Source organism: Myiozetetes cayanensis, unplaced genomic scaffold (assembly GCF_022539395.1).
Source record: "Myiozetetes cayanensis isolate MyiCay16 unplaced genomic scaffold, myiCay2020 scf5-8, whole genome shotgun sequence".
NCBI classification, from domain to species: Eukaryota; Metazoa; Chordata; class Aves; order Passeriformes; family Tyrannidae; genus Myiozetetes; species Myiozetetes cayanensis.
The window spans coordinates 70,948,303-70,967,274 of record NW_026087742.1 but is presented as its reverse complement, the minus strand read 5'-3'; positions in this window follow the sequence as shown (position 1 = coordinate 70,967,274).

Sequence of the window (18,972 nt, the reverse complement as noted above, 5' to 3'; positions counted from 1 at the left end):
TCAGATGATCTGCTGATAGCCTAATTCCTCAAGAATTGGTTAGTTGATGTACCTTTTATCTCAAATTCTCTTTTAAAAGATATTATCATTTATAAGGGACCTAGAGATTATTTCCTTGTAGAGAATGAGATGAAATTTTATGCAATAATTTTATCCATAATACTTAAAGTAAGCCATAGACATTCATTTTAAAAAAATGACACAGTCAGGGGGCTGATTTAGATCAACAGTTGAGCAGAGGATCTATAGACAAACATTACAGAGGGACATAACTGTAGGTAGATTATTGACTATAGTGTCAATGTGCTTCCATTCAATTATGTTTACATAATTACACAAAGCTTTTCTTTTTCCTGGGCTGTTCTCAAAAGCTCATAACTTTGAAGAAGTATGTCACTGTAGATCATCCAAGCATGGGCAGCATAAAAGAATATAGCTTCTTAGTAGTTTTGGTCAATTTTGTTTGCAAATGACTAGTAAGGCATTCAATTTTGTGTAAAAAAAAAAAAGTCAAACAGCATGAGGCAAATATTTAATGAAAACATATATCAAAGAAACTTTTAGTTATTCACTGTCATTGTCACAGAATTTCATAGATTATTTTATATTTTCTCCAATATAATTTTCATATAATATACACTCTGTTCATTTTCACAAATAACCATTATTTGTGAATACAAGCTTTTAGGTCATATTGATTGAAATTCTTCATTTTGTGTAAAGCCTTTCACAATAATAAAATAAAGGGGTTTTACAAATACAATAGATCACATAGGTCACAATTATCATACATTTGTGCTTTTTTATTTTATTCTTTTTTTCTTCTTCTATTTTTCAATGAGGCAATGACAATCATATGATGACAAAATGGTTTTTTTTGGAAAGTACCTTTAAAATTCATCCAGTTCCAAGTCCCCTCCTGCAGGCAGGGACACCTTCCACCAGACCTGGTTGCTCATCCCACCTGGTTTTGAACACCTCCAGGGATGGGCAGCCACAGCTTCTCTGGGAAACCTATTGCAGTGCCTCCCTATCTTCATTGTAAAAAAATTCTTCCTTATGTTCCCCTTATAGTCTCTTTTAATTATTGAAAGGGTGGAGACGGAAGAAAGAGTCTGCATTTTTATGTCAGTGTACAAGGTTCTATGAGTTTAGATTGAAGAACAGAATCAAAATTCTGAGAGGGTAATGGTTTTTGATATGATTGTGATATGGTTTTTAATTCTCACAGTGATGAACAGATTTGTCTCCTGAATAGGTAAGGGAAGATAATTAATTCTATATGTAGAATTATCTGTGGAGTCTTAATATGATCAACAGGCTTTCAAAATTGCAAAGCTTATGCACTGGTAGTTGCAGTATTCACCAGTAGAATGAGACTGGAATTCAAAGGAGAGCAAGACAGAATTAATATAATGGGAATTTCTGATGGTTTATTTCACCAGCATTTAAGTCTAGGTTTTTGGCACAAATACTTTATCTGTTTTATCAGTTTTTCCTGTTCTTTATTTCCAAAACCAGATAAGATAAATTCTTTTCATGCTTGCACCAAACCTTCTTTACCAGCTTTATTCATAATATACAATAATGTATTTCTGAACATTTTTGGTTTGACCTGACATTTTATGATGTTCTGTATTTATTGTTAATAGCCTTCAGGAGAACTGTAAAAAAACTTCACCTAATGCAATATGAAGTATGACAATACCTGTGTATTAACAGTTTAACAATGGAACAGAACATTTGTCTTGCCCTGAGAAGTCTACAGTCAAATTTGAATTAAAGTAAGTAAAAATGGCAAAATAATAGCAGCAGAAATCATTTTATTAGGTAAACTCAACTGGTATACAGCTGAAGGTTCTGAGATATTTCTTTAAAATATGTGAATTTTGTTCACAAAATAATTATAGAATAAAATAACTTCTACTGACTCCTACCTGGTCCCTGCCTGAGCTGCATGCCAAGCATGCAAAGCCTGCTGGATCTGCACATCTGCTTTGTTGGTGTCAGCCTTGACTTGCCAGCTTGGCCTCAGACTTTCCTGATCATTCTGGATTTACCTGGATATTGGTGGTCTCCCAGCTGACCCCAGTCATCATCCCCATCCCAGCCCTGCTCTCTTGGCCTGATACCGTGTGGCTGCATCCCTTGGTGAGTGAGTCTGCCTTGCCCTAATCCTCAGCACTTGTCTCTCTACCCTTGACTTGCCTTTGACTGCCCTTGTTCCACATCACCATTCCCTTACAGTGTTCATGGATAGAGGAAGGATAAGAAGTGAGGCACAAGTTAGAAAAGCTGGACATTTGAATTAGACATTAGAACAACTCTGAGGTAGGTCTAACATGGGAAGAAGACGTTTCCCAGAAAGGCTGTGGAGTCTCCATCCCTAGAGATCATCAGGGCTCAGCTCAACATGACCTGAATAACCCTTCTCTATTTGGCCCTGCTTTGAATAGGATGTTACTCCAGGTGATCTCCAGAGGTCCTTTACAACCTATCCTGTGATTACTGAGTTTGTGGCAAACTCCTGATTATCAAGTAACCAACTGAAAAACTCATTCTCTGTACACTAGCATTTCCTCCCTCAGGAGGAAACATCCAAGTATAACAACAGTGTCTTGTAATCTCTTGCTTCTAGCCAGCTGTGGATGAACAACTGCAGTTCAAATTCTGACTGCAAACTTCAGGTGTGGTGCACCATATTTATTCTTTTTATTTGATGTGGAAGGCTAAATTCTATTTTATTTTTTGTTTGATCCTTTTCAGTGAAAGACAGATCATTGCATAGATTTCCCTATTGTATTTAATGCCTTAAACCTTTGTAATACCATATATTATTTGATTGAGAAATATAACGGATGTTTTCATCGTTTACGTCAGAAAATGCAGACTCCCAAAATTCTATTCAAAATGCTGGTGGGAGTTACCTTAAGTGTAACAGTTTTCTTAATATAGATACATATTTCTGAACTACACACTTCTCTATTCACTTTTTTTACCAGTGTATATGCTGAAATGAATCTTTGCAACCAACATGCATCTGTGAGCTCCTGGTGTCCCTGAAGTCACTCAGGGTTTTATTAATAAGGAAGGGAGAGAGACAAAAAGACACTAGGAGGCATTATGTGCCTTACAGAGAAAAAAAAAAAAAAACAAAACAAAACAAAAACAACCAAACACCAAAACCCACAAATGGAATTTAATAGTATTTGTCAGCAAAACACACACACAGATTGAAGTCACTGAGTCCAGTAGTCCACTGTCCAAGATTAATGGGCTTCAGTCTTTAAAAGATGACAAAGGTAGTTTTATGGGAGTGGAATAGAGAGATTGTCTATGCTTTTCCAATAAAAATTTTACTTGTATTTTTTTTTAAAGTAAACCTTTGTTTTACAAGGAAATATTAGAATACTATGAGAAAATAGTCTAAGGGCTGAAAACAGTTCATTTTTCAAAACTCTAGTATTCTTATTTTAGCATAATTTTGGTGCAATTCTGTTTTCTGTTAGGCTGATGCAAATAAAGAATATTTCCTCTGAAGTCAGTAAACTTATTTTCCATAAAGTTCATGCAGTTAAGAGTCTCAGGTCATGTCATTAAGTGGATTTCATATCTAAAGCATTGTATTCCATTTATTTTGGGAAGTCCTCTTGTCACACAGTGCTGTTTGGAACTAGAGTTGAGAAAATACAAAGGTGATTAATATTTCCTTATTTACTCCTTCTACCCTCCCCCTTCCCTCTCACCTCCCCCCTCACAAAAAAAAAAAAAAAACCAAACAAACCAAACCAAAACCAAAACAAACCAAAACCAAAAAAAGTCAAAACCAAACTCCCATGATTTCCAAATTGCCTAGTGCATAAAAATCTTTCTGATTGTTTTGTAACACTTCACTTCTGTTCTGCACAGCTTAATAATTCAGTTGAGTGAGGATGTTTCCTGAAATATGTGATGCTAATGATTATGCCATGATTTATTTTTAACACTTAAATTATGTTTTGCTGTGCAGTTGATTTCTTTCAATTAATTCAGCTGCAGTGTGTGCTTTGTTTTCTGTCATCTGCATTACAATAGTAGGGACTTCCTTGCCTCTGTGGGCAGCCAGCCAGAAGGACAGAGTAGCCCCAGTGTCTCCCTGTGCTTTCAATGGACTATTGCTGTCAGCAGTAAAAATACAATAAATTGAGGCTCTTTCTTCTGTAGAAACCTTAAGACTAGAAACCTAGAATTAAGGCATACTTAAATATTTTACAAGAGACTGAGGCCATCTGTTAAGGTCCAGCTGCATGGCTCCTGGTCTAACAGAGTGGAAAGGCATCTTGTGACTATCTATTCAGGTGGTTTCTTCAGCTGTCTTTCCCATTGTTAATCTTTCAGCAATCACATTCCGTGTCACTGAGCGGCCAGAGCAATTTCCGCTCTCAGGTCAAACCTCAGGGGTTATGCTTTTAATTTATTTAATTAATTACCAACTTGCTGAGTTTGAGTCCTGTTAAGCTTTAACCAAGGGGAAGGAAAAGAGGAGATGTATTGGAATGGAGGAAGCATTTCTGTTTTACAGGGCAAATGGAGGAGTCAGGTGCCTTACAGCTGAGTAAAGAGCAACAGAAAGGTTAGGAGGTACTGAAAGTTAATCAATTAATCTTTCCAGGATATTTTGTGATTCTGTGTATTCTGCCACTGCCAAAAGGTAGACTGTCTATTGACCAAGCTGGAAAAGAGGTGTTTGGCAGTATCCATCAATCTTGGATATAGGATTCATAAGGCTCATCCCAAATCTTTGTTTTACACATCAGAAGCACTGACAAAGGTAGTATGAAAGACCTGTCCAGAGTCAGGTCAATAGAGTTGATATCCTGGTGGGCATTTAGTTTCTCATGAATTAACTCCGGGAATTAATGACTGAGTGAAATTCTGCTTTGTACTGACTGACTTCATATGTGTGATCATTATGGTCTCTTCCAGCTTTCAAGTCACCATATTCTGACTTTTAACCCAGTTTTCATACTAAAATATCCCAGCAATTGTTGTTGTATACTTTTATTGGGGTCTGTAAAACAAAATTGTATCCTGAACTGCATAAAAAGTTGGATATGAAGACAGGCTGAGAGAGTAGGGTTTTTTCAGCCTGGAGAAGAAGGTTCTGGGTTGTGGCCTTTCAATATATAAAGGAGGCAGTTTGGAACTGGAAGGGTTAGTTTTAGACTGGAAATAAGGAAGACATTTTTTAGGATGAGAGTGGTGAGACACTGCAGCGGGTTGTCCAGAGAAGTGGTAGATGCCCCATTCCTTGAAGCGTTCAAGGCCAAGTCGGATGAGGTCCCGAACGACCTTGTCTAGCGCAAGATGTCTCTGTCTGTGAACTTGATGATCTTTAAGGCCCCTTCCAAATCAAACTACTTCATGATTTCTCCATGTGAGATGCATTTAGAGAAGAGTTCTACACAGAAATAGAGACAACCTTACAATTTTTTTGTTGCTGTTTTTTTTTTTTTAAAAACCCTCAAAACATAAAATCCCTATACTTAAGGTAACTTTCCTTGCTGATATTCTTCTGTTGAAACTTTAAAAAGGGAACTTGATAGAATGGATTAGTAACTAATTTTTCACATTTGGAGGGACAGAGAAAGTTGTGTATCAACCTTTCTTTAAAAGAAGCAGATATGAAAATTGACAGAACTGAAATAATACATAGCATTATATCTAAGTGTTGTACTCATTATATCATTACATACCTTATTTCAGATGACACAGAGGTATAGTCTTTCATATGAGTTTTTATACCTTGAATGTGTAAGCTTTTTCTTTTAAAAAAGTGACAAATCATTTGCAACTTCATCACAATTTCTAGTTTTAGTGATTTTCTTTTTCACTTTCAGTAAATCCTCCACTCAGATGGAAAAAGAACAAATTGCTTGTAATTTCTTCTTCCTCTGTAGCTGGAATAAAACTGAATAGCTTTTGAAAAATCTAAAGATTAGTGTACAGTCTCAAACAGATAAAACATTTTGTGTAAGTCAAACTAGATATAAAAGACAATGTTAAAAGCTAGGTCATCTGGATGAGCACTTAGGAGGATGGGTAAGTAATGCCTCACTCAATCATTCTGTGTTCCTCTAAGAAAGGTAATAATGTCCTAGACATAATGTCAAGGGGGGGTTGTGTTCTCATACATCACAAAGACTCTATATAACAAAGGGGTTTTGTATCTTTTTTTTTCCTGTTTATGCCTTTTGTTTTAAACATGAACTGTCAAATCCACACAAATATTCTGCACGTAGTTTTTCCCTAGATTTTGCCAGAAGCTGAACACATGCATCTTCATAAGTGTTTTGTCTCAATTTCTTTTGTGTTTGTTCAGTGCAGTTTTGGTTTATTTTCTCAACTGATCAATGTGACATATATATTTATTGACCCAGCTGAGGTGATGTAACTAATATAAATCTGATTGAAGACCAGATCTACTAATTTTAGTTAAATGGACAGTCTGTATTCTATAGCAATTAAAAGCAGAATTCAGCTACTAAATGTTCAGAACTTCATAATCACAAACTCCAGCAAATCTGTGATTGTTTAAATCTGTTTTGAAATTTACTGGTAGAAAATAATTTCACAGAACTATAAGACCCCCTTATTTGAAAAATCCATAGTTTTTTAGTGTTCAGGTACTTAATAATTAGGCGTATATATAAGAAAGATGTTTTAAAGCATTCTGGACAATACTGTAAGCCTGAAATTCACACATAGTAAGGGACATTTCCTGTCAAAGAGAGTTTAATAAATCCAAAGAAATTATAAAACTAGTGAGAAGAATTAAAGAACCCAAATTATTTGCAGACAGTCAGGTGACAGGTAAAAACTGGATTTGAGTTATTTGACTTCAGGGTCACTGTTCTAATCTTGTCTCCTTTACTTTAGAGGTATTTCAGAATCACTTAACTAGTGCCCAGTACATTCCAGGAACAATTTTGGAAGTTAATGTCAGAGACTACTTCATAAATGGAATTTTGATTGAATTTAATATTTTTCAAATTAAATTGAACTCTCCATTATCTCTCCTAATGACTTTTAATGTATCATCTGGATGAACTGGATGATGAAATCACTACATGACAAATTTATGTTTCTTAAATTATATGTCAAAGGTCACAGAAAAAGAAATTACATTGGCTCTGAACTGTGTTGGAGAACAGAATAGTTTTGTAATAGTTTTGTGTCCTAAATGGAGGCTAAAAGAAACTATATTCCTGTCAGTATGTTGTTCTCAGTTTCAACTAATGCTATTGTCCTTTTCAAGGCATTATTTGGGAATAAGAATATGGCTGGTTTAGTACTCTTATTGCTGGAGAATCCTTCTGTGATCATCCTTTCATTGCTTTCTGATCAAAACACTCAGAATTTAACTGCATTGAGAACTGAGTTAATTCCTAACAAAATCTTGATTCAGCAAGGAAATAATAGTAATAATAATAATAACAATAATAATAATATTCATAAATTAATGGGCAAATTTTAATTTAGAAGTCAATGAGTTTATTTGTATTCTGGATAGATAAGAACTTAAACACCAAAGTAGGAGGAGGCCGAGTTTGCTCTGATTAACCAGTCAGAATAAGACATGCTCATCTTTGACTTTTTCCATATCAGTTAAAGTCCTTGATAATCTTTTAATCATGTTCAGAGATTCTTCATTTTGCCCCATGGTATAATATAAACTTCAGAATGCCATGAACCTATTCCTGCAATGAATCTGCTTTTCTTCTTTTGAGTTTTTAAAATTTTTGTCTGCATTCATATGATAAATACATACTCTGATTTCAAAAATCATTCCAATTCTGGTAAAAATCTAGAGCTATAATACATGATTACTTGTGGCAGCCAAGGTTTTCTTTTGAATTCATGAGCCGATAAGTTCTTAGGGTTAAATGATAAGCAATGATCATGAAACACACATTCATTAAAAACAGTGAGAATTTGCACAGACTGAGGATCTGTCCCTTATATATTTAATCTAGTTTCCCAAATGATTTTCCTAATTGCTCTCTATATCCAGCTTTACAGCTATCTGGCAGTTACAGTGGGATGGTTATCAAATATTGAATTAAATTGTGAAGTCAAAGCCATATTTTATTTTAAAATATTCCCTCATGTTTTAAATCAATTTATTCAATATTGAAATTTTAAACATTAAGAGGCCCAGCTTCTTGGCATTTATCAGTTAGCATCATTCCGTGAAAGTAAGTGAATTATGTCACTTTAAAGTCCACTCCTGCCTTGAATAAAGTGAACAAATAAATCATTTCCCGCATTTCTTCCTACAGTCCCTGATTCTTTGTAAATGTTTCTATTGTTTCCAGATGAATTCACAGACAGAATATATCTTCTTAGAGAGTTTTCAAAATCTCTTTTTTATATTTTTTTCGTAATTGGTGCTGCTTTGTTGATTCTTTTTCTACGGGGGTAAAAAGTTAGACATTTATGTTTGTTTAATTGGCCTTGAGAGTAGTATTGAAGAGTCTATATCTTTCAAGCAAATCTCTGGAGGCAGAGCTGTTGTAATACTAAAGAAAAGCAAACTAATCAAAACTTCTCTCAACACGTGACTTCATAACCAGAAGTTTTTGTGTATTCGGGTACAGAATTGGTCAAAGTGTTCAGGACGGTGCTGCAGTGATACCACAGACCTTCATTGTGTACACCGAGTGCTTTTGTCTATGTAGGGGACTCTCATTTATCAGTAATGACATAAAGGTAAGTTTACCGTGAAGAAGGATATCTGAAAAATTTTTTTTTCTACTGGAAGAAAAGCTTAGATAAAAATCAGATCTTTGAGAATAGTTAGAAAGTCTCTAAGAAAGTAATTAATTGCAAAGAAGCATAAATGATAATTAATAGTTAAACTCTCAATACACAGTCTGGCATTTTTGGATCAGGTTTAAAAAGATTATATTTAGACTTAGTGCTGATGAAGTTCAATAAAATGACAGATTAAAGGCAATGGAAATAAAATTAAGTGATGCACTACTATGGATTAATTGGATATGAATTAAGTGCCCACTCATTGCCAAACACCAGGATGGGGAAGATAAAAATAATTTAATAAGCAAAAGAAAAATAAGAAAAAGAAGAAATAAAAAAGAAAAAAAAAAGAAAAAAATAAAAAAAAATAAACTAATGCAAATGCAGTAGTTCACCACCTGCAAACTCATGCCTAGTTACTTCCTGAAAAATTGTACCTATGGGAAAACTGTAGCCCAGCTTTTACTGCTGAGCGTATGGTATGGGATATCCCTTTGGTCGGCTGGGGTCAGTCCTGACACTGTCCCCTCCCACTCTCTTGAGCAACCCAAGTCTACTTTCCTTTGGTGGGAGGGAGAGCAGCATGAGAAACAGAAAAGGCCTTGATGTTGTATGAACACTGTTGGACAAGTTCTAAAACATTTGTGTCTCATCAACACTGTTTTTGTCAAGGGCAAAACAGACTCAGCTTGGGGAAACCAGTTTAATTTATTTCAAATCAATTCAGAGCAGGATAATGAGAAATGAAGCGAAATCTTAGAACACCTTCTCTCTATCCATTCCTTCCTTCTGGGTTCAATTTCACTCTCAATTTTCTCTACCTCCTTCCCCCAGTGGCACAGAGGGGCAGAGAATGGGGGTTGTGGTCAGTTTGTCACTCGTCTCTTCTGCTCTTTCCATCTCTGGGGGACGACTGATTCCTCATGCTCTTCCCCTGCTCCAGCATCGGCTCCCTCCCATGGAAGACAGTCCTCCATTAACTTCTCCACTGTGAATCCTTCCTATGAGCTACAGTTCTTCATGAACTGCTCCAATGTGGGTATCTTCCATGGGGTCACCAGCCCTGCCAGAAGTCTGCTCCAGTGCAGACATCCCATAGGGTAACAGCCCCTTTTGGGCATCCATCTGCTCTTGGGTGAGATGGGCTGCAGGTGTCTCTCTGCTCAACTGTGCACCTCCACAGGCTGCAGGACAGGCTGCCTCACTGTGGTCCTCTCCACAGGCTACTGAGGAATCTCTGAGCCTGGAGCACCACCTCCCCCTCCTTCTTCCCTGATCTGGGTGTCTCCAGAGCTGTTTCTCCCACATATTCTCATTCCTCTCTTTGGCTGCAGTTTTTCCCCCCTTCTTAAATCTGTGACCCCAGAGGCACTACCACCATCTCTAATTCACCAGCCTTGGCCAGTGGCAGGGCCATTTGGGAGCTGTCTGGCATTGCCTCTGTCCGACAGAGGGGAAGCTTCTGGGACCCCTGTGGCCCCTTCTTCACTACCAAAATCTTGCCACGCAAACCCAAACACAATACAGAGTTCAAAAGAAACTAATAGTTTAGAGTTCAATACATAAATGGAAGTTCTTCTTTAGGTATTTTTCAGGCATGACATTTTTGGGTGCTGGAAGAGTATTCAGGAGGATCTCCTAATGACCTTATTCTAGTTACATTTGCCTAGGCATATAACTTTTTATATTAATAGAAGTGACTTAATAAACTCAATAAAAATATAAAAAATGCATTTATTGACATAGTTTCCAAGAAAGGTATTTTTCAAACAAGGTCAAATACAAATGAACTGGTTAAATACAAATAAATTGAGTGGGAAATTGTTTGCACTTCTGCAGAATTTATAGCTGATTTCTTTCCCTCACAAGGAACTGCTCCTGTTTGGCAGCTGATAGTGAGTTTGCAGTACTTTTGAAGTTTTTTACGACACAGAGGTAGTAAAGCCTGTGCAGCTGCTTGCCATTCAAACAGCTGCTTTCCCTCAGCACAGCATTGCTAAATAAACACTGTACAACAGTTCTTGTAAGCACACACAGAAATTTTATTTCTACTTCCGAAGGGAAGTAGGTACAAAAAAAGTGGTTGTTTAAAGTTTTTTCTAGAAAGTAAAACAATGTTTAATTATCTTTGATATATCATGTATGGATATCAATAACTGCTCTCATAAAAATACTTTGCAAGCAAACAAAAAAAATAGGAAAGAAGGAATGCGAAAGAATTATATGATTCAAGTGTGTTTTAACCAATTTCCGTTTTTTGCCATTAATTTATCATCTTTCAGCAAGACTACATATTTTATTTGGAGATAACATCAATCATGCACAATAGGTGAAAAAGAGTGAAAAGCCCTGAAGAATATATCTTTTTTTTTTTTTCCAGATGAAAGCAAGAACTCAGTCCATACCACTCTGCACCTTTAATATTTAAAACAGGTCTTGGCAGTTAGTCTTACTGTTTTAAAGAATGAAATGGAAAACAGGGCTTTCAGTTGCTCAGGGGAGAAGGAGGGGACAAGGGGCAGCTGCTTTTTTGTCACTATTCTTTAAGTTTTAATTTAAACATGAAAGCAATAGTTACCAATTACCCAGGACAAAAGAGATAAAGATTATGTAATGGTGTTTTTATTATTTAAGAGAAAGCTTGCAGAACAACAACAGAAACTCATTATATGCCTTTCACTATTAGTTTTTTCTTCAATTTAATAAGCTGTTTCAAAATTTTTGTGTATGTGTTCATGATATAATTTTAAAGAAATATAGTTTCTGTTTATATAATTCACTGCTACTTTCCTTAGAAAGCTGCAGTGTATTTCAAATACATTTTTGGCACTTTTGAGGACTTCAGAAGGTCTTATTATTAATGTAGAAATACTTATACACACCTATCCATACTTCACACTACACTTTCAAATGAAGCCATATGGCATTCAGAGGCTAGAATACCTATTTGAAAATAAGCAACATCTCTTGTAATTTGCAGGGTTTATAACATGCTAATATAAAAACATGTCTTTATGAGCAGCCTTGTGGGCCCTCTCCCAGCACATGCCTGCAAAGTGAACATGGTTTGTGAACATGGTAAAAACACCAAGGCATATAGAACCCCCCTATTTTAGGAATGACCTTCATCTGTACCTGCTGGCTTGCTGACTGGACAAGCACTGAATCTACTCTCAAGGGCAGTCAAACACAGCACAGTCAGATAAAATGTCTCTCACAGTATTTCTACAGCTGAGTGAGTTTACAAAGCATGTCCTTGCTCAGGGCCATATCTACTAGAATAATAGATCTACAGTAGATCTATGGAATCCACTAGGAATAATATATAGTGTCTAAGAGAAGAGTTCAAGTGATTAAACAGGCTGGTCTCTAGTGAAAGGATTAAGGTGCCATATTTCAGAGTATTTAATACTTTAGCATTTTATCATAGCTTCCTACTACACCTTGACAACCATAAAGTAGATTATTAATTATTTATATAATTATTATTTATTAAAGTAAATCATGATTACAAATTTTCTAAGAAAAGAAAGCTTGACGCTTTGATTGAGAACTGAAAAAAGTACAGACAGATGTGAATACTGCATTACTTCCAAAATCTGAATAACATACTATTTTTCACTGCTTGTGAAACTTTGAAAGATTTTCCACTTCCCATTCTCTGTTGTACTTAATGGAGTTGTTGTAGGCCTTAACACATTTTGTAAAGCTTTGAGCAAATATTGTGGTTTCAAATGGAAATAGTATGAGTAGGGGAATAATTGGTGCTAGACCATAGACTGGCAGAAAGATATTAAAAGACACCAAAGTTAAAACTCTGAAGAAAAAAGGTATAAAGAATAACACTGATTTTGAGTTTGGATAATGAACAAAGATCCATAATAGGAACTAGGCTGCAGAGAAACAAAGTTAACTCCAAGGTTATTTTCTCTGTGTTCCAATACCATCAATTATTTGAACATCTTCTTTGCTTAAAAGTAATTGCCTTTTTTTTTTTTTTTTGTAATAAGACCTAATATTTAATGGGGAAAATTTGAAGGTTTTTTTTAATCAGTCCTTTTCTTTCCAGGTTAATTTGCAATGTGTACTCATCTAATTTTAAATTAGCAAAAACCAAATCCTATTGATTTACTTTTGGGAGGTCATGTGAGTAATGTTCTGCAGAAGGAGAAGTAACAGCCATGAAACGATTGAGCTGCTGCACCTCTGGAAGATAAAAAATTTGGAAATCACTTTGAAACGCAATATCATTGGAAAGATGCAGGTACGTTGAGTCTGTCACACAGAACTCCTGTCTATCCCTTTATAGCCCATGGAGTAACATTTCATGAGTGCTGATGGCAATACACAGTAACATCATTTGCACTCAGTCACAGAATAGAATAATTTTAGTATTTATAGGAGCTATTTAGAACTTATGCTGATAATTTCTTCTGAAAAATTCTGTTCCAAGTACCATTTTAAATAATCACAGGACCATATTATAAAGACAGTCAACCAACTAATTGACACAAAACAATTTTTCAAATAAATGTCAATCATTAATATTTGGCAACATTTGTTTAAACATTAGATGGTCTTCTAAATAGGTCATTCAACTTTCAAATGTAAGTAGAATTCTCTCTATGTAATTGGGGCAATTAAATGTGTATTATTAAGGGTTTATTCAGTTCTTTTAATCATTGTACAATTTACAGTTTCTTTTATGTGTAACTTAGATCCTTGAACACAGAGCACTTGAGGGATCGAGCATCATTTTTATTAACTGTAATTTCTTTGAAGTAAAATCTTCAGTCTATTGCAGTATAATTCCACGTTAATTTGAATCACTGTCCTGCTTTGCCTGCAATGAGCTTTATTTTTACAGCACTTGACTGGAACTGTGAAATACAGACAAAACAGATCCTAAAGACATGAACTGGTACAGGTGTAGCTGACTTCTTTTTTTCCTTTTTTTTTTTTTTTTTAATTTAGCTTGTTTTATGAACAAACATTGCTGGTATTTGCACTGGTTATAAAATGATTCATTCTTTTTCTAGGTTAGAGCTCCACTTGCTGGTTAATTGGACAATACATAACACTGTAATTAACTTCATTAAAAAAGAATTACAAGTATACTCAAGATTATTTTTATAGTATAAAGAAGTAAGAATTAATGAAACAAACAAAAAAACCCAATGGCAGCAAAATGTGTTCTCTGCCTGTACAATACCCAACAAGAGTATTTTTAAAGATAGGAATACACTGTTCTGTAAAGCAGTTACTGACAGAACATCATTAATTATATATTAATATAATTATAATAAATATATTAATAAATAATAATATAATAATATAAATATAATATATAATAATATAAATATAATAATAAATATTAATATATAATTATATAAGAAAACATTCTTATTTGTACTTGGCAGATATAGAACAGATGACACAGGAACTGCCACACTTTTCTCACAGTAATAAGCAGCGATTCTAACTTTTTTCTGAGATTTTGTAAGTGAGATGCGAAGAAAAGAAAAAGATAATTATCTGGATTTAAAATTTTATGTGCTGTTAATTTGTTAAAGTCCAGGTATTCTGTGTCATATAGCTAAAGAGTATATCCATATTTCCCATCTATCAAAATCTATTACTAAGTAAAATTTTCAGATTCTGAGATCTATAATCTAAACCAAGAAGGTATTATTTACTTCTCTGGTTTACAAACAAAATTTTGCTCACTGGAAAACTGACAATGGGAAAATATTCTTTTTCATTTAATTCAGTGGTTTTGTATCAACTCCTTCCACTTCATCACAAACTTTCATGACTACAACTTGGAACAACATAATCATGCTCTTAATAGCGTGTCTCCTGACACTCTCCAGCAACCTCCATGTCTGAATAGCTTCTAAATGAAGAAGATACATAAACAAATCATGTCCACAGTGCTTTGTTCATCTGTTATAAACAGGCAATGGGCACAAACTGAAACACAGGAGGAAAAACTTTTTTATTCTGTGGGTGACTGAACATTGGCACACGTTGCCCAAAGAGGTTGTGGAGTCTCTGTCTTTGGAGATACTACATCTGGCCAGATCTAACCACTCCACTCTTGCAGGATGTTGGACCAGATGTTTGCCAGAGGTATCTGGCAACCTCAACAATTCTGTGATTCAGTAATTTTGCTTAAAATCTCTGAAAACTTGCCCTTCTGAGAATAAAAGGTATCTTAAATTGTGAAAATCCCTATGAATCCTTGTAACTTCTACTGCTGGTTTTAGCTTTTCTTCATAATATTTTTCATTCTCAGGCAACATTTGACTGTTGCAATAGCTGTTCAACTCTCTTTTGGAAACTTACTGGGTTTTTTATGAGCTTTTCAGTGCAGATCTTAGAAAACCAGAGATGGGAGAAATCAGATAAAAATATTTTCCTATAAATTCTCTCTAGCATGCTTATTATATACAAGATTTATTTTTTTTTTAATTTATGACCCTTGGGTGTGAAGAGTTTTTATATGAACTTATAGAGGATTTTAAAATGGATAACTCAGAAAGAAAACAAACAAACAAACAAACCTGTTTAATTGCCATCCTCTAGGATAACTATAGCATTTTTTTTAATTATTTACTGAAATTCCTATAGCCTCTAAATATACTATTTATTAGCCTGTGATAAGTTCTGTGATTTGATACACTGCTATTTTGAAGAAGAAAACACATATGATTTATCCAATGCATGCATAAACCCTGCTATTTTATAAGGCTTTTTTAAAATGTTGCCTTCACTTAGTAATGCATACAATTTTATTCTTTATATAGCTTTCTCTTAAACCTTTAAAGAAGAAATACATCTATATAAGTAAAAAGCCTATAAGTTCTGCCTGTACAATTGTGATAGAGAAACAATCCCAGATTAGGTGTTAAACTTAACTCTGAAAAACATCCAAAACCTTATACCTGTTTAACGTTTACTTACAAATAATTAATTCTGTATTATTTTATTAATAACAACAACAAAACACCTTAGTATGAGATGAGAACAGATGCCACTATTAGATGTATTTTCTTTCAATGTAATCCTAATTGATTAGGATTAAAATGTAATGTAATGTAAAATGTAATGCAAAACGTAATGCAAAACGTAATTTTTTGCAGCAGCTGTTCTTCTTTGCTACATTATTCTCTTAAAATGGTATTGCACAGCGTAGTAAAACTGTGAAAGAGGAGTGATCTATGATCTAAAACACAATTAAAAAAAAAAAAAAACCAGCATGCCATTGTGGCCAAAAGATCAGGTGCTAAAGTTTATGCTGCTATCAACTCATCGGGAAATACTCCAGGCTGCCAGCTGTGCCCTGCCCTTCTGTTTCAAACTCCCATGTCTTCTGGCAACATATTGCATATCCATTAGATATTTTGCAAAAGATATTTTTAAAATTATATCCTCAATAACTCACAACCTGAGCTCATTATAGCCAACAATTGACACGAGAAAGTCTGGATTAAAAAAAAAAAGAAAACAAAAGTATTAAAATTCTTAGTATTTAAACTTCTGCTTCTACCTGTTATTTCTTATATGATGCCCAGACTACTGAATATTTTTAGAGGATGAGGAGTACTTGGACCAAAATAATTGTAATTCAGGCTATAAAATGTATTATCTCACCACATCTGATAATATTTGTATTGTTTGCAATGATTTCTCTTGCTGTTCTTAAGCACATCATGATCTAAAATAAAGCCACTAACTAAATATATATATAAATACAAAAGAATGTCTACAATTTATTTCTAAGAATGTACTTTTAGCTTATCCATGATCTGTTTCACCCACTATTACCTATGGGAAAAATTGTGCTGCTTTTTCTACTTTTTGTTTAGACTGATTCTTGTGTCATGAGTGTTCTTGATACTCACTCCAGCTTCACAACTATAAAATAACATTTCTGCATCTGCTTCCATAACAAACATTGTCTTGGCAACAATAGGTATAATTCTGCAAGGGGCAACTGGCAATAAATAAATTCTTTAAAAGACCTTCCTATATTAGGGAAAAAAAAAAAGAGTACCCTTATTTTTACAACTGCCTCATTTCCTTAGGGAGAAACAAAGGATGGATGGTACATTAAGGATTTAAAAGAAAGGCTATGAAGAGGGTAAGGAAAAATGCTTTTATCAGGAGTTCATGGCAGCTGCACCTGATTCAGCACCACTCCTGCAAAGTCTCAGTGACAGACTACACAAAATTTATCTAACTGGTGTGAAACCTGCCTTATCTCTGAATCAGAAAGATTTTCCTTCACTTTTGGGTTTCCTTCCATCCTAGGTGAGTATATTAATGCATAAACTGCTCCCCCCTTCTGCAGTAGTTCTGTTGGAGATACCTCCATGAAAATGCAAAAGGGAAATGATGTTTCATGCTGAAATCATGTAAAGATTTGGCTTCTAAATTAACTAAATTAAAAAAATAAGGCTTGAGGCTGTAATTTTTTTTTATGGCATATTTTTAAATTTACTTACAGCCTAGAAAATGAGGCTGTACCTGTGCTAAAATTATTTTTGGCAAATGTCTTTTGGAAAGAAGCTTTTATAATACAGGTAACAATTAAATTTTTTTCTTTTTTCCTTGATTTGTATTTCTTTGGTTTGGGGTCAAAAAGAAAAATAGTTTATACACAAATACTATATAAAACCTAAAAATTATACTTTCACTAGGGGGTAGAAAATGCCTGAGTTTGTCATCAACAGAATTACATTTTAGTTTATTTGACAGAAATAAAACAGCTGTACTCTGATCTGTCTAATCTCTGAATCGTCATACACCAAGCAAAACAATAATATTTCATGGTAGTCACTCTTCAAGGAGAGAATACTGTGACGAAAATGCCTTCACTCAGACAGTCATGTATTGTAGCTGTACACCAGTGAGTAATAATGCTTTCCAGTGCAGGATGAATATTAAAACATTATGAGATAAAAAGTTATGGCTTGTTCCAATTTAAATCTGAGCCTTAAAACTCTAGAAGAAATTATATGAATTTAAAGGTGACAGGTTGGCAGAAGAATTTATTAAATGATGAAATGGTCTTGGTAAACTAGGGTTGTAAATTATTTCCATAATAACAATAAAGTGCTAATCCTTTTTCAGAAACCCTGAAATTTATAGGAATTATGTCACTGAAACAAAGATTTTAGAATAGCTCTGTTTATGTTTTAATGGTCAGATTGCACAACTCATTACCAGATGTTAATTTTTCTGAACATATATATAGCAATGGAAACCCAGCTACTCCAGACTAGGGTTTGAAACCAGCGTTTGAAGCCTCCTATTTTGAGCAAATATAACAAAATTCAGAAATGTATTACAGTATTTGAACCCCAATCACCAATCTTTCCTGTATTAAATCCATCATAAAAAATCCTACAGTCTTTGCAGGAGGATAAGGACATAGATAGAACCTCCCAAAAATCTCTTGCTGCATATTTTTAGTAGAACTATAAAGTAATTGATTTACACTGATATTTTATACCTCTAGTTTTAATGATCCTAGATTTATTACTGTCATGTAAGTGATTTTTAGCTAGTTAGCTCCAGTGACAAACTATCTGCAGCGAAAAGACTAATTTTCAGTAAAATACATATGACTAATATATATATCAAGTGTAGCAGAAGATAGAATGACCATAATAGAACAGATAACGATAAGCATTCACAAGAGCATAACTATAATACTGTCCATCATTGTGTAAAAGTTGGCCATATGATCATCATTTATTCCAGCTGTGCACACTAAGGAATACATATTAATTAGTTTCTGATGAGAGGACAAAGAGGGCATAAAGAGACAACATATTTAGAGAATTTGCAAAACCATCTGAGATTCTAAGACATCTAGTTCCTGTTTTGGGAAGAAAGCCCATTTCCAGATCCAACATTGAGATGCCTTTGTAAACAAAGCCTCACACTGCTGTTACAGCAGTATGCTGTTCTCACCCATGTCAGTGTTGTGTTAGATAAACTGAAACACGCACCAATAGGTAGATTTTGGCCAGATTCTCCAGCCCAGACATATCCCAAGTTGGAGGCAGCTCCAGAAGGAGGTTGTACACCCTCCAGGAAACCAAACATAACACAGGTTACTGCTGAAGTCTAAGAAAACATTTCTGGCTTGGATACCAGGTA